General features: G+C 39.4%; 1 protein-coding gene across 1 annotated transcript in view; it reads left to right on the forward strand.

The window, feature by feature from the left end:
• The first annotated feature begins 1165 nt into the window (after positions 1–1165).
• The window catches only part of LOC122794922 (probable ATP-dependent RNA helicase DDX60), a 2165155-nt gene continuing 2141918 nt past the window's right edge, over positions 1166–24402 (forward strand). Inside the window, exon 1 of the mRNA XM_044063515.1 lies at positions 1166–1327. The gene's annotated coding sequence lies outside the window, so the exon portion shown is untranslated. The remainder of the gene's footprint in view (positions 1328–24402) is intronic.

Here is a 24402-nt window from a genome sequence, read left to right on the forward strand (position 1 = left end):
CAACAGTCAGATGGCAACATTCTGCTTCAGGACTCCATGCAAGAATGCCTGGAAGATAGATGCATTTCCTTTTCTTTGGACAGAACGGGCATTTACCACAAGCTTCCTTACAGATTGGATCTACTCAAACAGGACAAGGGGCATTTAATACATCCCAGCCTCAAAAAACTATTACCACTTGTTCCTGTCCAGGGAGGGGGCCTTATCAGCTCATTTGTTTCCCTGGAAGGTGAGTGTGAGGTGTATGAAGGTGGGCAGATGTTGGTTCCACAGAGGTACCTATTGCAGTCATGACTTTGATTCAGAATTTCATGCATTCTTGCTCATTGAAAACATGGCTGCTTGCTTGCTACTACTCATAATTGTAATGTTACAAAACACAGCAAAGTCAACAGATGAAATCAGCAGGTATGAAAGTAAGCAAGTTTTCATGGTGTCTCAGAATGTAGTGTCTCATTAATTAGCCATTTGGAAAAATCAGGATACACATGATCCCCAGAGAAACTGTATGATAGGATTTAGGGAGCTAGCACAATTTTTTGAATGATAGTCATATGATAAACTAATTTATTTTATTTATTTTACTTTACTAATGACCACAAAATGCAGCAAGTAGCAAAGGTGTTGTCCAAAAGATGTTTTTTCTTTATAGATGTGTTTGAATTTTATTTATTCACTTCTGAAGTGGCTAAAGTTAACAAGTTAAAAAAAATGTAAAAATTGTTTTGTAAATTAAACTGATTTGTTTGACTTTATTTTACAGCCCAAGGGAAAAAAATGACTTCTGGATGGTTTAACTTTGATACAGATTCAAGTTTTGAAAGTAGTAGCACTTATGAAGATAGTGGTGATGAGATCTTGTGCCATAAATTTGATGAACTTTTTATAGAGTCAGATAATACAGGGATTGATGTATGTGCTGCTGGAAATGCTGAATCACAGAAGATACTACAGCATGATCCATTTCCAGCTTTTGCAGATCTCCTGCTTGCAGGTAAATCAACACACAGTGATTTATCTTCTGTCACTGAATCAAAAGGAATGACCAAAAAAGGTAGGAAAAAATCCAAGAAAAAGGATGCAACAAGTACTCTTGGCAAATCAAAGAAGGAAAGTTCTGCAAGTGTGCAAAAATTATCAAAAAAAGCTGCAAGAAAAGCAAGAAAATCAGCACAACAGCCTGCAGCTACGTCGGTTAACAAAGACTTTGCCCTTGGGACTGAACTGTTAGAGAATAGGGAAACACCAGATGCTGCACCAAGGAAAACAAGTACACCAGCACCTGAAGCTGCATCTGGTAATGCACAAAAAACGTCTCAGAAAAAAGGTAGTATATATATATATATATATATATATATGTTCTTATTAAGTTTGCTATTGTAAAGTGTTGGTTGTAAGCTTCAGTACAAAAACTGTAGTAGATTTTAAGAATTGTTGTGTGCTTTATTACAGCAAAGCATCGTGCATTAGGTGTGATACATTGCCAAGTATAATGGGGTGAATGTTGTTTCTAGAATGGAAGGCACAGTGGAAGCCATTTTGTGTATACATACACTTTTTTTATAGGTTCATAGTTTCATAGGAGGTTACTAGGCTGTCGGCCCTAGAGCCTTTACAAACCTAGCCATGTTAATCCCAAATATCTCCATTTGTTTTGGGTAGTCAATTTAATTACTAATATGCAAATAAGTTAGTGTTAAATTTCAGGTGTACTTACCTAGATTTCTGATTATCTGAAATTAATTCTTTCATTGTTCGATGTCTGTCTCGGGGTTACAGCATTTTTGTAAATGCACAGTCATTAGCTTCTTGGTTAGTGTTTTAAGATGTGTTACAAAAATGAGTATGCTGCCCATAGCAGTAGTAAACATAATTTCTTAAGTTTTTAAAATGGGTTTTAAGCCAGGGATCCGTTTTATATACAGAAGAAAAAGGGTACCTGTATTAATAGAGTTTTCATAATACTGCTAGTTAATACTGGTCTTTTCATTTCTTTATGATGTTACAAGCCACAAACGATATATCTCACGTAACTAGACAATTCAGTTAATCAGACATTGCTGCCTGGATGAGTATGAAAAAATTATATGTGGCTCAGTCCTCTTCCCTGGTTAACAAATGCAAATCATTCAGTCAATTAATCTTATTCTAGTTGGGTGTGCTACTATTTCCTGGAAAATGCATTCTGTACATGTTTGTACGTTCCTTGAAGTAGAGCTATATTATTCCTTAATAACAATGCATGTACAGCCCAGTTGTAGTCGTTCCTTCCCTTCTTGCTTCCCTTTCCACAGTCCTTATCTGAATGTTGTCTCATCTTTTCAGTGGTTTGAATGCTCACTTTCTTTTGTTCCATCATTGCTTTGTTACAGACTTTCTGGAACATGCATACATGTCATAATCTAGTCATTTATGGCATTCCTATTGTATTGCTTACATATCTCTGCACCTTCTTTGTCTTTCTGGTATTTGTTTTTAGGGTATTAGCTCCAGCTCTCATTATTCAAGATCATGTCACATCAAAGTCTAAAATAGTAGGAATGTTACCTCATTCTGTAATGATTTAGTTCCTTTAACAGTACACTCAGGCATTCTTTGAGCCATGGGTAAATAGATTCTTAGGTGATTACTAGGCTAGTGGCACAAGAGCCTTTCCAGGCCTAGCCACTAGTACCCAGGATATGACAATGTTATATATTGAGTCCTCAGGTATGAGATGGGTTGGTATCAGGGTAGTGGGTCTTTGGGTGTTGACTTCCTGAGTTATTTTACAGATTGCCTCTGTCCATGGCTGTCACCATGGCATGGTAACCAGCAAAATTATTTCTATCTGGAAACAAAGGATGGCGCAGTGGTGCAGCAGTTGCGTTGTTGCCTCATAGCAAGAGGTTCTCTGGTTTGATTCTCTGCTGGGGTGCCTTCTCTGCAGAGTCTGCATGTCCTCCCTGCATTTGTGTGGGTTTCCACCGTGTACTCCAGTTTCCTCCCACGTCACAAAGACATGTGTCTGGAGCATTTCTTCCCGGGCCTCCGCTGAAAATTGGCTTTGTTCCAAGGCAGACTTTCGCAGTAAATAAACGTTAAATAAAATAAATAAATATCTGGTATAGAGATATCCCTGACTTTTCAATGTTTTCTGGCTGAGTGCTCCTCATCTGTTAGTCCCTTTCTAGATTTTGAAGCTTGGTATAAGTGCGCAGCGTATTCTACTTCTGTTGCTCTGATGTGCACATTTCCACAGCACTGGAAACTACCATCTGCTTGGCATCTCAACTATTTGCTAATGTTATTTGTGCATTCTACTGTTTAGTTGTTTTATTTGTAACAAAATAAACCTGTTTTTACTTTTTCCACGTGTCAGAGACTTGGTGTCTTTGGTCAATGTCTGTTATATACCAAATGTAGTAAGTAAGCAAAGTAGACCTATGCTGCAATATTGCATATGAAACACATCCAAAATCTAAACTGTAAATAGAAATGTATACTTGAGTTAGTACTTTAGGTTTTTACTATATGCTATGAAAAGGAGATCAGTAGACACAAACGTACAGTTATCAGTACACATGTAAATCAAAGAAGCCCAAATTTTAAATATTTATTTCTTCATTAGTCTCACTTTAGCAGCATAATTGTTTTTGCCCTAAGCTTGACATAATCAGTCTTCCGTTCATTTTATTATGTTAAAATAATAAGAATTTATTACAGCTAGGGAAAGATGTTAGTAACAGTATCACTGTAGCTGTCAAGACTTAGCTTTAAACAAAGATATTAAGGAGACAGAGTGATCCTGTCAATTCTGCTTTCTCCTGAATGTCTAAAGTAAAAGTTTTCTTTTTTACACATTAGAAATGCTCTTTGAGATATGATTGCAATTATTTTTTAAAACAAGAAACATCTCTATTAAATTATCACTTATGAAATAGGCAATCATACATTTATATAAATGAAAACAAACCATATTAACATATTTTCAGTTGCAAACATTTTATATCACTTATAATCCATCCAGTCATTGTCAGACAATACAAAGCTCATTCAGTTCCTGTCTTCCCTTAAACATTAATTCCTCCACGAAAACATTATTCTGTTCCCACAATTCCTATCTTTTCTATGCCCTGCCCTTTTCTAAAGATCCCACTTCCAGCTGTTCTATCTCTTTTACTATATTCACTCCTTCTAGTACAGTTGGTTTAAGACTTTGAATTCCATTTTCAAGCAATTGTTTTTTTGGCAGCAATCAGAGTTAAACTCAGCAAGGCCTCACTATATCTAGGCATTTCCAATTCTATATCATAGTTCACCCAGCATTTATGTTAGAGTAGTCTGCAGGAAATTTGTAAATTCTGCCAACTCATTACACTCCCAAAAATATGTTCCCAGTTGCCTCTTTGTTCCATATCACACCTCCAACATTTGCAATCTACTCGAGGAAACATTTTTTGGAGTCTACTTGGGGTATAAAAATACTTATGTAAACACTTCCCAAGCAAAAATCCTAAATCGTCTAGATTTTCTTTTATATTTGGGAGGCATACATATACCCTACCATTATTTCCTTGTGAATTGCTTATCTAGTCTCACTTCCCAATCCTTTCTAAGCTTATCTAATTGATTCTTATAGCTATCATGTAATGTTTTATATGCTGTGCTAATTATCCCTTTTTGTAACAGCAGCTTCTGCTCTAGATTCTACTAAAAACTCTACCAGTGCAAGTGTTTCACTTAGTATCTCCTTATTTCTGTCATTTTGCCTACACTCTGATATCAATCCTTTTGGAGTTAAAAAAAAGAATAAACCAAGACATACATGGCATACTAAATGAAAATACAAATACAAAAATCCTCGCACGTATGGCGGGTGCAAACAGCTAAAAAGCATACAAGGTCAAAACAAAAAAGGCCAGCACCAGGTGTTATTTGCTGAATAAGTTTATTAGCAAAACAGCTTCATACTGGTTTCGGCACACTAGCCTTCCTCAGTCAATTCACAGGCTGGGGAGCTTGTTCCAGAAATGGGGAAGTGTTGGGGATACATACCTGTCTCTCCAGCAGGTCCTATTTATATCACAGGCAAAGTTTTATTCTTTAGAATGGGTAATTCTGGTGCTGTTTGTTTTGTGGATATGCAGGAAGTCCATTAGAGTGGGGTCCTTTACATAGGAAATTTTACTTACACCCTGTATTTTTTAGTGAGGAACATCTGTGGACATTCCAGTTGTTGGATGTGCCTGGTTAGGTACATATCAAATGGGGCATTGTACTCAATGATAGGTCTGATGAATGCTGAATGCAGTAGAAAAGTGACTTCCTTGGACCTAGATGCTATACCTTTGTTTATATGTTGCACAACATAGAATGATTTCTTCACTACTGTAAACACATAATGGTCAAAGGCTAGATTACTATATGTGTCCCTTCCCAAAGGATACTGTTATGCATTTCTTGGCATTTAGTTTTAGTCCATGGCTCTGACACCAGTTGTTTGTCTGTGCCAGCCCTTCCTGGAGATCATTTGTGTCAGTGTGTGATTCATTGATAGCTCCTAATTTGCAATCATCTGCAAATTTAGTCAGACAGAATCCATTGACATTGGCCTTGACTTCAGAGAAGTAAATGCCAAAAAGGAGCAGTACATGGACAGATCCCCGAGGGACTCCACTTGTAAGTGGCCTCTTTGTAGAGGTCGACTCCCCAATTCTAACTTCGTGGGTCCTGTCTGTGAGCCAATTGGATATCCATTGGGTGGCCAACTGGCTCCTCTACCGCTAACATTAGCATGTTTAATTTTTTCATAAACATGCCCATTTGTACTTTGTCTTGATTTCCACATTTCTCTTTTTTCATAAAATTTACAAAATATTTGTAATACATCCCCAGGATCTCTGGTTATTTTTATTGTTAAAGGCTCCCTAAGCTTGGCTGCAACCCTTTTTGCTTTCTGTTGCCTGAGCCGTTATGCTAAAGGTTTTTGTGCTCTGGAGTTATTATCAAAAATAATTTGATTAGCAGTGATCTTTCTAAAGCCACTTCTTGTTCTATGAGATTCCTCTTATTCTGCGATACTTTAACCTTTGTCAGTCCCTCGAAAAAATGATTGTGTTTTCTTTCCCTAGCTGTATTTTCAAAAGGTATTTCTATCTTTCTCTAATAACTCCTGAATAATTTCCACAGCCCATTCCTTAAATTTTTCCCTTTTTAACACATAAGTGGGGAAGAGCCAACATCTCATCTTTATTTCATTACCCTGTGTTTTTATTTTAGTTATTATTGGTACATGATCTGAAATAGTTATTGGATGCATATAAATATTCAGTGGAATATTTCATGAACCTGTTCCTGTGAAATATAATTTCTAACTAGCCTAGCCCAGTTTCTTTACCTTGGGGAATAATATGTACATTTTCTCTGAACTCCTACTACTGAATTTGCATCTTCCATACCAAATATTTTAATGAATTTCTTCACATTTTTCAAAAATCTATCCTCTTTTGTTATATTTTCCCATCTAGGCCCCCAGAAACATCCTCAGTATTGCAAATCATATTCCTGTCCCCGCCTATAAGTAATATTCCCAGCTGAAGGCTGATTATTTCTTGAGAATTTTCTTAAGCGCCTTTGTAGCAGTTTTAGGTGGAATCTAAATATATGCCAGTGTAATCTTCCTCCCTTGCCAGTAGCCCCTTATTAAAACAATTCTACCACTATTATCTTATTTCCTCTTCTATCACTATTGGAGCTTCTCTAGCAATTAATTTACATACTCCCCTTTTTCTTTGTCCTAGATATTCCTCTGAATAACCATCCTGAAATCCTTTCTTTATCAAGTTTGCATGCTCAGTTCTTTTAAAATGTGTCTCCTGTAGCTATTTATACTCTGCATTTTTAATATAGTTCACTGCTCTTTCTTTTTTTATGTCTGTGACACCATTCACATTTAAAGATAATATGGAAAGTGATATTATGGTAAGAAGTTATTATTCCACCTATGTATTACATTTTTTTTTCAAGTGTATAGTTTCAGCTTTTGAGTCACACACATACACTAATGTTTGGTAGGATGATCTTTTATACAGTTGCTTCTTGACATATCCATGTCAACCTATGTCACAACTTGCAAAACATCTTGTTTTAATGAATACCATCAAATAAAAAATAAACACACCTCCCGAACACCCCCAAAACCTATTAACTTAATACTGACACACAAAACTATGTACATTTTCAAATGATGAAGTTTAACTCTCCTAATACGAACAATTGTTCCAGATTGACAGCCACACTCAAAGACTTGAATTAACCTATAATGAAGGTTATCCATGCTAAGATACATGATACAGCCTGTGCTTCTGTTTCCACTAAGTGCTGTTTGTTTTCTTTTTCCCTCCCAATTGAAGAAAACCATTTAAATGCTTTCAAAAAATGTTATCTCTTAGCCATTGAAAGAAAGACGTATTCTGTTTTATTATTGCCCCCTTAGCTGTGGCGACCCCTAACGGGAAAAGCCGAAAGATGATGATGATGATCAGATTGTCTTCAGAGAAATATGAGAACCAGATACACAGTTGCTTTCCAGAACACATACTGCACTTTACACATTTATGTGTTAGAAGGAAACATTATTCAATATTCATTATATTCAGTGTTCTTTTATTCATTTGTTTCCCCTTAAAACTTGTTATTAAATCAAGACAAGGACCTTAATCCAGTCTTTCGCCTATGTAAAAATAAGAAAAGGTGTATCAATTCTACTTATTTCATTATCCTTTGTCCAGACTTTCTTCTCTTTTTACATTGCATTAGCCACTTGACTTAAAACTAAAAAAGAAGAAGGAAAAAATGGATGCACCTGTTTACTTTAGTATCCCAGTTACACACAAAATCAGCTGGAATGCAATTAATGTCATGTATCATGATGAAAACAAAATTGTGTTTTACTTATATTTAACTCTTTCCTTCCTCTTCCTCTTTCCTAAACTTTCTTCCAAACATTAATGATATGAAGTAGGGCATACACTTTGGAGTCCCATACAAATATAACAAAGCCAAAAAAGTCTAATATTTTCATGTTTTCTTGTTCTGTTATACTTTACAAATGTAATTAATGCTTTGTAACCCAAAATGTATTCATCAATTTTCAAGTTACTGTTTTCTTCTTTTTGATCTCATAGGTTCATAGGTAGGTACTAGGCTATCTGCCTGAGGGCATTTTTAAGCCTAGCCAGAGTGTGTCGGCTTTCGCTGCCCCATTGATTAATTAACTGATTCTATGTCAAGCAGAGCCAATGAAGTGATTCCAAGGGTGTATTTTCTGTTACTCATCCACTTGTCAAGGTTTCCCTTGAAGAGTGTTAGTGAGGGGCTCTGCCTGATGTAATTTGAAATTTTGTTCCAAAGCATGGGGAATCTCTGTGACAGGAATCTATCCCTCCAGCATGTTCTATTTATTGTTGTGGTGAGGTTTAGCTCACTAGAGCCCATGGCTCGCAGTGACTTGGATTTCTTTCGGTGGAGCATGTCCTTTAATTCTGAGTTGGACATGGCTTTGTAAGTCAGGCAGAGATCACCTCTGAGTAAGCGATATGCCACTGAGTACAGCAGAGTTTTTTCAGTCGGGCTACATAGGGCATATGTTTGAGATCAGTAATCCTCTTGGTGAGGTACTTTTGTGGTCTTTCCAGCTGTTGGAAGTGTCTTGTGAGGTACATCCCAAATGGGGCATTATACTCTATGATAGGTCTAATGAGTGACGAGTAGAGAGGCACTATAACCTCTTTATTTCTAGATGCGAACCCTGTAGTAATTAGATGGACCACATAGAAGGATTTTCTAACTACTTTGGCAATATGATTGTCAAAGGAGAAATTACTATCTACCTGGGTCCCCAGATCTCTTATTCCCTCTTCTGTATTAAGGGGACTGCCACCTATTGGTAATTCGTGGGTGTTTTGTTTTTCCCAAATGGGATGCCTATGCATTTTTTTATCTCCATCTCCCAAATCCAGTTGCTGGCTCATTTACAACATACACCTGGTTCTTCTAGTCAATTATTGTGCATTTTTCTGTCTCTCAGTCATTTCCTTTGGAACACTGGAAACGGTTTCTCAGGCACAGTCTCTATCTATGGGCTTTATTATCAGAAGAATAAGAAGCAGAATCCTTTCTGTTTGCTAGCTTACTTTTTGTTGGGCAAACATTTGTATTTCCTCCTTAGCATGTTCTGCATCAAAGAATGACTTTGGCCCTCCAGGAAAAATATTCTGAAAATCGCTGGATACAGCAGCTTGAATCTCACACCTGCTTCTCAACATTCCCTGATTGCTGGTGTGATGATGTGAGGTAGTGCCAGCTATGCCAGAGAGAGTATGGCAGAGCATGTGTAACATATGCCATCATAGCTAGCTGGAGTTGTGTAAAGAATTATATTTCATTTGAATAGCAGACTGATTTGTAAAGTTGATTGTGTTAAAAATGTATCAACAGTGGGTCCTGCTGGGCAGAAAAGAAATACACAAGTATTTCAGACTGTATTGTCGTTAACTGTTGAAGTGTATATATTTTAACAGAATACTGGAAGGGAAGGAGTTAAATTCACCCGACTAACCGTATGAAAAATAGCCTGAAAATAAATGACTTGGTTTAGGCCATAAAGATTTTATCTCACAGGTCCAAATGCAGCCAGAGACACAATGTCTGGGCTGGTATCCAGCTCTTATTGTCCTTATTGTGGTGAACTAATTGCTACCCTGAGGTGCCAGAGAATGGCTGGTTAGTCTCTGCAGGAAGGATTAAAGGGTTGGACTTGCTTTACAGTCTCCAGATGCTGAAATAAGCCTTATCAAAGTTGTAGGTGTGTACTGTGACACATCTGTGCTAGGTCCTGGCTCAGATTCTAGTCAGGGGGATAGTGTGGGAACTACAGAATCAGGTGACCAGATGTGATGTCATTCTGTAGCCAACAATGAAATTGTATTTAGATGTCAGTGAGAGATGTGATAGAAACACTCGGCACTGTGTTTGGAACTGACAAGGCCACTCACCCACTTCATCTTGCCTTGCTTTAGTAAGTAACTTAACTAAGGAACAGTAATTTTTCAGTCAGTTAGGAAAATATAGTGAGATCATTTAAAAGTATTGTTTTTCAGTATCTGAGTCTTTCCATCAGTGTTATTTCTTTATATTTCCTGTGAATTGAAACTCTGGTATTTATTCTAAACAGATACTCAGTATACTCATTTTTTTTTAATTATTTATTATTAACTATATCTAAACCTTACATTTTATTGTGACTGGTCTTTTAGAAGATACTTTAACTCTTGAGAGTACTAGCATTTATTTAGTGGCACTGCAGCATCACACCCCTGAATATCTTGCTGATTGGTTAATATAACCATTTGTATAAGCATTAATTTTGCTAAGAGTAATTGGGTACCCTGGTAAGAGCCTTAAAGTAACTGGCTGATGGCAGTCAATCTACCTAATAGTTTCAGTGGAGGTTGCATAGCAGGAAAATCTGTGCCAGCCTTTCCCTGGTGTGTGTGTGTGCGTGTGTGTGTGTGTGTGTGTGTGTGTGTGTGTGTGTGTGTGTGCGTGAAAATCAAATCTCAAAGAGTGTGTGTGTCAGGTACTTGGAACAGGGACACAAAGCACTTATTTCTGCAGAGAGAGAGAGAGGGAGAGAGAAAGGTGGAGTCTTACATGGAGCCTGGAGGGGAAGTCCAGCCCCAGGACTGGAGTGTGCTATCTTTGTGCTGTTAAGGGAAATTGTGCTTGGTGCAGAGAGATGCATCTGAAAGTACTGTGTGTATCTATTTTTGTTCTAAGTTAACTGTCCCCACTGGTGTTAGTGGTGAGGATTGAGGCTCCTTGATTACTGGCCCAGTGGAGGGATGACACAACTGGAATAAATGTACTCTTCTTCTGCCTGGTGTACAGTGAGTAACCATTTTCCACAATAATTTTCCAAAAACACTCTGCTGTCTCCCACTTTCAGTGCTTTGTTTTTCTGCCACAGTTTTATCATAGTCAACTCTGCTGGTAGGATTGCATCTTTACTATTAAAGGTCTTTGTTGCTTTCTCATGGCCATGTTTGGAACATACAGGTGATGTGCACTTTCAGTTAGCAACTCCTGTTGTGGAATACCAGTCCAGTTGCTGATTTGTGCTTTCATAAAATACATACAGTCTGTTCCTTCCAGTTTCTGTGGTACAACAGAAAATCTCAAGTTTACCCTATGTGCTCTGTCCTCTAATTCTACCATTTTTTAAACATCTCTTCTTGAGCAGTCTCATACTTAGCCAGCATTTTCATGTCAGCCTCTGATTTTTACAGTTTTATTAGCTCATCTGAATATCTATTTAAAGCTTTTTTCATTTTTCTAGCCTTTCGTTGTTTGAGTTGATATACTCCTTCAGTATGTCTTTTATTTTAATCAGCTCTGAGCAAACTTGACTTATTGTTCCTCCACTGAAAGTGACTTCCTGCACCAAAGCTGGAGCTTGACCTGCTTTTTGTTGAATGGCTGCATGATTCTTTCTAGCCAATGTTTTCTTCCAAGCTTTTGTGACTGATTTCCTTTCAGGTTCTCTGAATTTCTTGTTTGCTGGCAAACAGGCAGTGCAGTTACTAGCCAATTACTGAAGTTTACCCAGAAAGACAAATTCACTGGATGTTCTTCGTGTTTCACTGTTGCAGTCATTACATTTGGGTAATCTGCTGGCAGGTTGCCCTCAGTCGGCCTGATTAACAAAGTCTTGGGTCCTGCATTGGTTGCTGTCCCTTCTTCCATGATGTCAGGTCGTCAGGGGTATAAAACATGCAGCCGACGCCATTACATCAGTCTTTCTTTTCGTGCGGTGCCCGAAGCAGAAGCAGTTTGCAAGTGCCGGTCGGCCGACTCCTGAAATTTTCGTTTTCGAGTTTCAGAACCAAAGTCTTCAACTAAAAGCTAAGTACCCCTTTGGGGAAACTTTTTCTTGCTCCTTACCGATGTCATTAAAAGTTAATAACTGTATTACTTTTAGGAAGCAAGTACGTCATAAGGATTTTCATTTGTACTGTATTCCTTGCCTGGGCCCTGATCACAACGTGCCTTGCTATCAGTTTTGTGCTAAATTTAATCAACGCACATTTAAACGTCAATATTTTGCTTCTAAATATTTTGGCTCCAGATTTAACTGTCCAGAAATGGCATCAGTTAGCAATCTGACTACCGGAATACCTAAAAAATGCAAAGAAAAAGACAGAGACAAACCGTTGCGGTCCAAAACTGATGACGAAGCTTCTCCTAAGCCAGTCGCCGGTTCGCTGGTACTCAGTGAGGTGCTTTCGCATCCCCTGATACCCACTATTTTTGATTCGCAGGCCTCTCCTGAGACCCATTCGGAGTCCGGTATGCCGCGAGGTATTTTAAGTATTGAGCCCGCGGATGTCTCTACCTTGGATGGGTCCGGAGCCACTGAGCAGGCACCGGCTTCTGAGGGTGTTTTCAGACCTAAAGACTTGTATATTAAACCGACGCCATCTTCAAAACTAAGGCCAAAATCTACTTCTATGTCTAAAAAACCGACACTTGGGCCATGTGTACAGGCCCCAATGCCTAAATAACAAATGATCAAAATGGCCGAGGATTTAATTACCTTGATCAGGGGTACCCATCCCCCTCCTGCTAAGAGGCCTAGGCAAGGCACTGACTATGAATCTTCAGATCAGGTTTCTATTTCTTCTGATTCCTGTTCTGATCAGGAATTATCTATTCCCACTTATGAGGACTCTGATGCAGAAGATTTCATCTCTTCTGCTCCTCCTCCTGATGATTTTTCTTTTGGGGAAACTTTGCATACCTTAAGGAAACATTTTCACTGGGAGAGTCAGGATTTCTCAGAATCCAAAAAGAGGCTTAGGGATTTTCTCCTTCTTCCTCAGCATAGGTCTTTGGCTATACCTCCTGTTCTAGACAATGTTGATGATGTTTTCTCAGAGTCCAGTATGACGTCTGATTCCCTGCCTCCGGCCCCTTTTAAGCCAGACAGATATTACAGGGTTCCTGACTCCTACAAATTCCTCTTTTAAAATCCTACTGCTGATCCTGAAACCATTTCTCAGGGTCCCAAGGTCGTTAAGGCTTCTACTAGTAAAAATCCTACCCCTTCTGATAGAGATTCCAGGGCGCTGGATAGATGGGGTAAGAAGGTTTACACGTCTGCAACCTTGGCAATCAGGGCTCTAAACTGTCAATTTCATATGCTTAAATATCAACAGCATGTCATGGATTTACTAAAACAGAAAATTATGTTGATTTCTGACTGTGTGGAAAATAAAGAGTTGCAGGATTTATTGCATTCAGCTGAACAAGTTGTAAAGCATACTTTGCAATGTGGTTTTGATTCCTTGGAGGCCTCTTGCAGGGCTGCTGTAACTGGGTCTGTGATTGGAAGGCATGCTTGGCTCAAGGAGTAAAATCTGCCTGACCATGTTAAAGCAAAATTGTTGGATGCTCCTTTACAACAGGACAGTCTATTTTGAAGTAAGGCTGAAGAAGTTTTGAAAATGATGGAAGATAAAGCTAAAGCTATGCAAACTGTGAAAGATTTCCTGCAAGTGCAGCCACCCAGGTTCAGTAGGCACTGACCTACTAAGAATTGGTCCTTTCCAGTACCCACCAGAGCTGCTCAGTTTAAACCTAGACATTCCAAAGGCTCCAGGTTTCAGTCGCAAGGAACCTATAGACCAAAGCAGTGGGGTGCCTCCACCTCCAAATCTAGAAGTAACAAGGCACCTCCATATGGTAAACAGTCTCAATGACTTTCCACTGGAATTACCAAGCACTTATCTTTTGGACACCCCATTGGGGGGGAAACTGGCACTTCATGCACGAAACTGGCAACTGATTACCCAGGACAAATGGGTATTAAATATAGTATCCCAGGGATGCAGATTTCATTTCCACATGTTGCCAATCCCAAACGAATGCCCAGATCTGCCTCCAAATCAGTGGGCAGAGGCCCAGAAACAGGTTATATCCCTCATGAATATGGGGGCTATTCAACCAGTACCAGGAAAGGAAAAGGGACAAGGTTTTTATTCAAGGCTTTTCCTGGTACCCAGAAAAGACAACTCATGGTGTCCAATTCTGGACTTATCCATTCTAAATACGTTTCTGGACATTCCAAAATTCAAGATGCTGACTCTCCAACAGTTACTACCCATGCTAACCAAGGATGCCTGGTTGGTAAATCTAGACTTAAAAGAAGCTTACCTGCATATCCCAGTCAGGGAGTCTTGCAGAAGATACCTCCGCTTCAAAGCAGGCTGTTTGCATTACCAGTTCTGTGCTTTGCCCTTTGGCTTATCTACTGCACCCATGGTCTTCACAAAGTGCCTGGCACCAGTAATTGCATTTTGCAGGCAAAGAAATATTCAAATTTATCCATACCTGGACGATTGTCTAATTCAGGCAGAAAACAAGGACACTCTTCTAAAACAATTGGCGTTTATAAAAAGGCTTCTAACTTGTCTAGGGTACACCATAAACGAAAATAAATCACAAATGGTACCCTCTCACAAAATTACATTCCTGGGTGCAAGCTTGAATACAACTGCCCAGATGACTTACATTATGCCAGAAAAACAAATTCAATTGATGACTTACTTCAAACAGGTGGCCACAAAAACCCAGCTATCTGCAAGACAAATTCTGCAGGTCTTGGGGTTCATGGCCTCTTGCATTCTTCTAATTCCATATGCAAGACTGCATATGAGGAAACTTCATTGGTACATAAAAAGCTTATGGAGTCAACATTGTCACAGTTTGGAAACAATGATTCCTATCATTCCTTGCCTGCAGCTAGAGTTCCTATGGTGGGCAGAGGACTGCCACCAAAATAAGGGACTGTCATTCATTCCACCCCCTGCCGCCCAAACCTTGACTACAGACGCATCAGATTATACTTGGGGGGGGGGGGGCGCATCTGGCAGGGAGGTGCATTTAGGGCCAATGGAGCCCAAATCAAATGCACCTACATATCAGTCAGAAAGAGATGCTAGCTGTACAGAATGCTCTGACAGCCTTCAAGGACTATTTTCATAGACAGACAACACCATAGTCATGTGGTACATAAACAAGCAGTGGGGTACCCATTCCTACCCTCTTTGCAGACTAGCCATGGCATTGTGGAACACAGCTTTGGCTTATCAAATACATCTACAAGCTCAATTCCTGCCTGGAAAGCAGAATACTCTGGCAGACGAACTAAGCAGAAATCTCATGGACCCGCACAAATGGAAACTGAATCCACAAATCTTCAGCATATTGACACACAAATGGGGGAGCCCAGACATAGATCTCTTTGCTTCACTCCAAAACTTTCATTTGGACAAATTCTGCATGAGAGTTCATCACAAAAAAGCTTGGAAAGTGGATGCTCTATCCTTCAGCTGGAAAAGCCTATCAGTCTATGCCTTTCCCTTTCTGCCTCTGCTCTCCAAGGTTTTACTAAAAGTCGACAGAAAAAACAAAAATGATTCTGATTGCTCCAGACTGGCCTCGCCAACACTGGTACCCGCTCCTACGCAGTATGTTGCACCTTCCTCCATGGTACTTGCCTCAGACTCCTTACCTACTGTCTCAGCAGAGCTATCAATTTCTGCACACTTAGCTCCAAACTCTGAATCTTGCAGCATGGCTAATCAACTAGTTTCACCAGTTACATCTCTCAGCAAACCTGTGACGGATGTCATTTTGGAGGCTAGAAGGCCTAGTGCTAGAAAATCTTATGCTGACAAATGGAAAAGCTTCTGTGCCTGGAGCCAAGCACAAGGGATAAGCACAGCATTGCCCAGTATTCCTCAGATTCTGCAATATTTAACTGAGATGCTTCACAAGGGCCTATCTTTTTCTTCAATAAAAATTCATGTCTCTGCCATTTCAGCTCATTACAACACAAAGCCTCCCCTCTTTTCTCATCCTCTGCTAAAACAGGACCTCAGAGGGGCCAAAATTTTAAGACCTCCCAGGAGAGCACCAACTCCTGCATGGGACCTCAATTTTGTTTTGGAAAAACTCACTCTGCCTCCTTTTGAGCCAGCTGCTACTGCAGACCTAAAATGTATCTCTTGGAAAACAGCTTTTCTTTTATCAGTCACTTCAGCTAGAAGGATTTCAGAGCTACAGGCTCTTATGGCAGTGGAGCCTTTCATTATTTTTTACCTGGACAGGGTGGCTCTCAGGACCAACCTATCCTTTATGCCTAAAGTGGTATCTAGTGTGGCCCTTAATCAGGCCATTCATCTGCAAACTTTCTTCCCAAATCCACAGAACAAGGGTGAGCAGATTCTGCCTTCATTGGATGTGCACAGAAAACTAAGATTCTACTTAGGACAAAATCTTTAAGAAAACCTAAACAATTGCTGGTGGCATTTGCTGCAGGGGCAGAGGGAAAGGCTGTTTCAAAGCAGACTTATTTTAAATGGATAAGCCATTGTATTAATTTCTGCTATATGCACCATGGTAAACCTGTCCCCACGGGGATCAGATCTCATTCCATTAGGGCTGCATCTACTTCGGCAGCTTTCCTCATTGGGGTTCCTACCAGAGACATTCTAGAAACTTCTACCTGGAACTCAGTTCATAAGTTCACCAAACATTAACATTTACCTTTCTTCTCTAAATCCAGAGTTGGCTTTGCCACTGCTGTCCTGCAGGGCCTTTTAGCTGCTCCTAGTGCTGTATAATTCCATCACCCCAACCATAGCTTTGGGATTCTACCCAAATGTAATGACTGCAATAGTGAAACATGAAGAACATAGTACAGTTGTGTACACTTACCATAAATGTAGATGTTCGAGTGTATTCACTGTTGCAGTCCTGGTTACCCTCCCTCCAGCCACCTTTTTATTCTCTAAATATACCTCTCATTTCTGTTACTATCTTTAAAAGCCTTTTTGGTGTATTTGCTTTTGTTTAGAGGTGTATGTTGTGTATTTCTTGTTTTACATATATACATTGATATTTATATATATATATATATATATGTATATATATATATATATATATATATATATATATATATATATATATATATATATATATATATATATATTGCTCCCCATTTCGGGGGCACCTGACATCTGGGGCAAGAAAAACTGATGTAATGGCATTGGCTGCATGTTTTATACCTCTGATGCCCTGACATCATGGAAGAAGGGACAGCAACTGACGCAGGACCCAAGACTTTGTTAATCAGGCCAACTGAGGGCAACCTGCCAACAGATTACCCAACTGTAATGACTGCAACAGTGAATACACTCGAACATCTACATTTATGGTAAGTGTACACAACTGTACTTTCTCTTTTTTGAGTTTCTGTTTTCATAATGGAAGAGCTGAAATTAAGCTGTTACTCAGTGTGCAGCCATTTTGAAACTCCATGATTGCAAAGATTTTCGTTAATAATTCCTAACACTGACTGCTCTATTTTGCAGCTCGAAAGTCCAAGTTATCTTTGCTCACTTACCTTTGTATCTTATGTTATAGATCACATGTTTAAATTTTCTGTTTTCAACATTTATTTTTAAAATAGCAATTTAGGGGCATAAGAAAGAATGTATACTCAGTTTAACAACCTCCTGTTGATAGTTACTCCATGAACTTTGATTTTTTGATTTCATACAGCAGAAATACCCAGTTTGCCTAGTGAACTGCTTCCTTACCTGCCTAGTTGGAGGCAGTTCAGTGACATACCTAACTGTGATGTTTATCCTGCTGCATATCTCCATTTATTTGGCCCTATTGGATTTATGTATAATGCCTTCAAAAGATATTCTACTCCAAGTATATATGTTTTCCCTGAAGTGTCCTAGTCCCTATTACAGTTTTACTGCTGCTGGTTGAGGCCTAGATGAACCTCTGTTTAATCTTATAGTAGGCTCAGTGCTGCTAAAAGGAAGGTATTCCATGAGAAGATTATATAGGCGACTACTGCTTTCTGGTAGTCTCAATTATATCTGTGGGTTCTCACCTACCGTATTTATTTTTTGTGAAACCTACTGGTTCCTCAAGTTGGTGGTTGTCCATCCAGGACAGCAGCAAATCAAAAAATGTTTCTGGAAATTCTTCATTGGTAAGGATAGTCCGAGCCTTTTATGTAAGAAGTTCTTTGACTTCCTTCAGTATGTTTCTTCCCACTATGGCATGTTAAATGGTGTGGAAGTTATGTGGCTAGATTAGATTGGAGTAGTACCTATGCACCAAGTGTACACCCTTTTCAGGGCCATTAGCATCATATTTGTGTGTGAAAAGCTACTAAATCGGCTTGTGCACAAATAAGACTGGACAAGTGAGTCCTTGAAATTATCTATGAGTGGCCTGCAGCAGGAATGCCACCAACATTTCATCATGTGCTGTGTCAACCCAGGAACATTGGAAAGGCAACTTAGGAACACTGGGGAGGTAGGAGGATTGGGGAGGTGGTGATCTTGGCTTCTAGAGATGCTTACAGAAATTACATGCATTTTATTATTAAGATGATTCCAGCTTTTTTCTCATTTGGATGGATATGGTTTACTCTTATACTCCTTTAGCCTGAAACCCAGACACACAAGACACACAAAGAGGAATAACAGTTGTTGCTTGTTGTTAACCTATTGTGATTTTCTTTGGAAGGGGAGTATGATGTACACGTGATGATGGATAGGTAGAGGTAACAACATAATTTTAGATGCAGCAAGTTTTCCAGGAGCACATAAACTTTATGTACCAGAAGCTGTATCTAAATTGTTTACTTGAGACAGAAGATACTACAAATTAACTCAAGAAATGTCCTTCACAGAAAACTGTATAACAAAGTCCAAGCATTTTTGAGGGAAGGAAGAGTTTATATAGGTGAATTGTAATTCTTGGGCAGTTGTAAATTGAGACCAATAAGGTATAATAAAGAAACCCCCCAGTTGTAATCAGGAGCTCAGTGATGTTATCTGGGCATTTTCTAATGATGTTGTTCTATTTTTAATTAATTTTTTTAACTGGGTAAGCCAACTGGACACAAGGATCCCTTTTCAGGAGCAACCTGGGAATGCTGTCTGGTTAACTGACTTGCACAGTCACACAGTAGGTGGAAGGAATCAAACCCTGTACCTTGGACTATAGGAAATAGCTTGTTAATAGTTCAGAGCTTTAATCCCCCAAGTTAACTACCAGATTACACAATAAAGAGTATAAAGCACCTTTGTCTACATATAGTTGTTTAGGTAAGATATCATCTTATTGAAAGAGCGACTGAAACCTGGAGCCTTTGGAAAGTTAAGAAACGTGAAGAGTGATGCACTTCCTAAGAGAGACTGTATGGACGTGTACTTGCAGGGTGAAGTGTGATTGGGCAAGGCATTTCTTTTATAATTTCTAATACCAAAGTCTCAGAGTCACATTTCAGCACATTTAGGAAGATAGATTGCTGGAAGATCTTGGGGCACTCTCAGTATAAAGAGCAGAAGCTGCAGGATAATGAGAGCCTCACACATTAATACTGGGAGAGACGGTCTTTTATAGGCCTCATGTGTAAATCCCATAAGTAGAAGGTTAAGCTGTTTGTCAACTGCCTTGTTAAATTTCACTGAGATACCGTCAGCCTCAGGTGATTTGTGGGAATTATGCTCTTACAGCTGTACAAGTATCTCACGTTCCATTTTTGGGCATGTTGAGGTTCTCCTTGCTCTTTGGGTTCTGTCAAGGCAGGTGCTACATAAAAATGTAGCTGGATTTGCTTCGGAAAGGGGCTAAGCACTTCATAGTTGTTGACAGTGTTTTTCAGAACAGATTGAGGGTCACAGAGCTGTGCACCACTCAAGTTTTTGACCTTGAGGCCTGTCTCCAGCCTGTAGGCAATGGGCTTTCTTTCCTTGTAATATTTCCCTTTCATAAGGGCCAGTGGTAGTCCTGGCTTTTATATAAGTGCTTATTTTATCTCTTAAGTTTCAAATAAAGCATTGCTCCATGTTATCATGTATTTCCATTTGAGCTTTCTGAAGTGCTTGTTAAAGAGAGTTCATTCTGATCTTCTTTTAATCAGCTGTAAATGCTAAATACCCCTCATTTTCCCCTCAGATCCATGTCTTGAGAACCTTTCATAACTCTCTTGATGTATGCAACTTTTCCATGACTGCTATGGAAGTCCAAAATGAAGCATGGGACACTACTCATGTATAAACACTCCAAATCCCCCGTAGTACAGGAACCAATGAAGGCAGTCTCACAGTACTATATGTGGAACAGTTCTCTAGCAAGACTCTGCAGTCCATGATATGAAAAAGTAATTTATTAAACAAAACAAAACAAAACAAATAAATGTCGCATCAAGGATTTAGCGCTTTCATTTCCTAACCGGAAACTTCATCAGAATGTATGCTGTTACTATACAAGGTCTTTTATACATCTTCTTATTGATTAATTAAATAAATTAAATACAATTACAATTAACTTGGAATTTCAATTCAAATCATTTAGGTAAGAATGAATTTAAAGGAATAGTTAGTGTGGTATCAAGCATATACATACAAATAGTTGGTCTGTCTGTACAAGTGAAATGACATACAAATTTGACTTACAAATTTGATATACGTATGTAAAATTCATCACTAGTAACATATTAGTTTAAAATCATACATATGTATAAATTTTTGGATGAATAAATAAATAAATACATACATATGTCCATGTGTATTATAACTATATATATTGATTTGCAATATATGTTGTTAAAAACAGTTTTAAAGTTTTCAAAAACAGTCTCCTACAAACAATTTATAAAAAAACAAATTACAAAAAAACTTTTATAAAAACTTCTATCAAGTTATATATAGAAATAATAAATAGATGAATGAATAAAAACAGTTGATAATAAATGGATAAAAAATGGATAAGTGGTGAGAAAATGAATAATATTTAGGTGGTAAAAAAGTGTAAGGTAGTAGTAATAGTAACAGTAGTGGTGCTGCAAAAAATGTTTCTATTTGTTTTTGTTTTTGTTCTTGTTCTTATTTTTATTTTTTTGTTTTTATCCTGTCGGCCCTTACTTTTAGGGCTGGTAGTAGTGACACGTGATCATTCATCCCTGGAGGTGTATTGGAATCCAGACGTAGTTGCCAGATTAATTCTCTGTAACTGAGTTGCGTTTCCCAGTCCCCCCTCTACTATTCTTGGGTACCATTTCCAATATCCAAAACTTGAAGTTAGCTCTTAAAGCAGGTTAATGTATGTCTGTAAAAAGCATTTGTTTCTTTTTTCCTGTTTACGTCATACATGTGCTCGTATATTCTTTGTCGTAGATGTTTCTCTGTCTTACCCACATAATATCCCCAACATGAAGTACAATAGACCAAATATACTACCCCACTGGTATAACAGGTAAAGTGGTGTTTACCCTTAAAGGTTGTAGGGATAGAAGGTAGTGTTAGTTCCTCTGTATTTGCAATAAATGTACATTGAGAACATCTCCCACAACGAAAAATACCCTTTTTTCTTTTTGTCATTGTCCTGCTTGTTCATTCAAACAAATTTTTAAGGTTAGGATCCCTCCTAAAACTGAAGCTTATTTGTCTACTAAATATTTCTACCCTATTAGGTATAGTTTTGAAAATGTCCCATGTCTTAGTTATAAGTTTTCTTATTGAGTAAGTGTTGACATTGTATGTCATGACAAGAAAGGGTGTGTTTTGGTGTGTATTGGTGTTGGAGGTGTTTTCCCAGTGGTATCCAAGATATGATCTAAGGGGTTACTATCTATGTTAACCTCCTTGCTTAACAAAGGTACATATCTTTTCCCCCACCCCCTTATCACCTAGTGACATAGGCTTTTATATTTAAGCTGGTGAGCTTATCTATAATGCCCGAGTGGGGTATTGTATTGAAGGCTTTTGCGAGGTCCAGGTAGGCTGTGTGGACCACCTTCCCCTCGTCAATGGCCTTGGTGACTGTTTCTAAGAAATCGACCAGGTTTAAGAGGCAGGATCTGCCCTTAACAAAGCCAAACTAGGTAGGATCCAGTGTCTGTAGGTCTCCAATATCTTTATTTATGAGGTCCATGATGATCCTTTCCATAGCTTTGCAGACCAAGCTAGTCGGGCTTATGGGGCGATAGTTTCCAGGATCTGTTGAGGCACCACCTTTGTGGAGAGGGACCACTGTTGCTGTACGCCACTCTTTGGGTACATATCCTGTAGTAAGACTGAGATTGAACAGTAGTTTTATGTTTGGGTTTAGCTCTGGAGGTCATGTAGGATGCAGCCCGGGATACCGTCTGGTCCCATTGATGCTGTGTTTTTTGCTTTGGAGAGGGCGGCTCTTACCTGAGCATCTGAGATGTCAGGGGGGCAGCACTCTGCTGGGATAGATATTTGCCCTTTTGGTGGGGAGGGGGGGGGGAGTTTGAGCTGAACCTGTCAGCTAGCATGTTGGCAATGTCTGTGGGTTCGGTGTATTTTTTGTCATTTTGGACTAATTCTGAGCATATCTTGGAATTCCCACCCAGGTTCCTAACATAATTAAAGAAAGCCTTGCGATTATCCTTAGTGTTCTGTGCAGTTTTTCTCTCGAAGCTGGCCTTAGATGATTTTATGAGTGCCCGTAGTTTTTTGCTAATACTGATCAGAGATGCCTTCCCTTTTTGGGATTTTGCTCTATCATGTAGTAGCTTCCTCCTTCTATTGTATAGTTTGTTTATGGCTGGGTCCACCAGACAGGACGTCTGCCTTTGGAGGATTGGGTCTTAGTTTTATTTGGGATTGCATGATCCATGCATTCCTGAAGGTGTTCATAGAATGCGTTTATAAAGGATTCTGCCGTCTGAGCCGTATTTTCCACAGGCCCGGGGGCTTTGAAGGATTCCACCTCAGTTTTGAGGAGTGTGAAATTTGCTTTAGAGAAGTTTTTCACTGTGGTTTTCTGGGCAGGGGGTGGGGTCTGGATGTGAATATCCATTGAGATTAGTTTATGGTCTGATCTTACCAGTGAGGGATACACTTCTGGTCTGGTGCATAAAGTCCCCATGTTGGTGATGATCAGGTCCAGTATGTTTTCCCCTCTTGTGGGAGTGGTAACAAGTTGTTCCATAGCATTTGAGTTTATAAATTCTAGGAACCTTTGGGCTGGGGTGTTGGAGCTAGAGTAATGCTCACAGTCTATGTTTGGATAGTTGAAGTCGCCCAATATAATGGTGTTTGGAGAGACCTTCATATTTTCCAGTGTTCTCAGGAAGGCCGAGTGGGGTTCCTGGGTTTGGGGGGGTGGTCTGTAGCAGGCTATAAACTGGAAGGCAGTTTTACCCACTGTTAGTTGCACATGGATAGTCTCTGATGCTTCGTGCTGTGCCACCAACCTGGAGGTGTGGGTATCTTTGACGAATATTGATACTCCCCCTCCTTTTGTGGTTCAGTCCAAGTTTTGGTGCCGAAAAGCATGGTATGAGGTATAACCTGGTAGTGCTGGGGTGCTCTCGGCAGCCTTGAACCAGGTTTCTGTTAATGCACAGATATCGATGTTCTCCATGCTAAGGAGAATTTTGAGTGCGTGCATCTTGAGGTTTAAACTTCTGGCATTGAGTAGCATTACTCTTAGTTTCTTATCCCTTGTGATACCTATGGAGGTGGGTTTGTCTTTTGAGCCTTGCCTAAAAAAGGCACTATGGGGGTAGCAAGAGCCTTTGCCAATATCTGAAAGCCCAGGGGTGACAGGTGCAAGCCGTCCCTAGCGAAGCATCCTGGCTTGTCGAGCATATCATCCCAGGCTGACAGGCATTGGATCCCCTTTGAATGACACCAATACTTAAGCCAGTTGTTGAAATTGATCATCTTGTCTTCATATTGTGGCATCATTCTTGGTGAGGGTAAGATGCTACTCAAGGTCAGGGTCATACCGGCCCGGGCTACATGCTCAGAGAGCTCCTCTATGTCTCTTTTCATGTAGTCCATGGAGGTACATCTCAGGTCATTCACACCAGCATGGACAATGACTGAGTCATATTTGTACTTGCCTTGGAGTGACCTGAGTGCTTGTTTTATGTGGCGGATCCTAGCGCCCTACAGGCAGCTCATCGTGACCTTCTCCTTGTTCAGCCTGGTGAGCGGGACGTCAGTGTGCCTGATGATAGAGTCACCTATTACAAGTGTATCAGGTGTGTTGTTTAGCCTTAAGGGCTGTGACTGTTCGGCACACGGGCTTTGTGAGCTATGTGTTGCACGTGGTTTTTTTTGGGGGTAGCGGTTGCTTGGGTGTCTGCTTTGGAGGTCTCTGCTGCTTAGGTAGATTTTTATTTAGAGCCTCCGAGTATGTTTTTGTGTGTTTATGTGTTTGGTTTGCTGTCGTGGTAGGTCTATGTGAGACTGGAATTGTAGTGAGTGTGGTTTCCTTCTCCTC

The sequence above is a fragment of the Protopterus annectens genome, chromosome 2.part1 (assembly GCF_019279795.1).
Source record: "Protopterus annectens isolate FY-2018-M chromosome 2.part1, PAN1.0, whole genome shotgun sequence".
Taxonomy (NCBI): Eukaryota; Metazoa; Chordata; order Ceratodontiformes; family Protopteridae; genus Protopterus; species Protopterus annectens.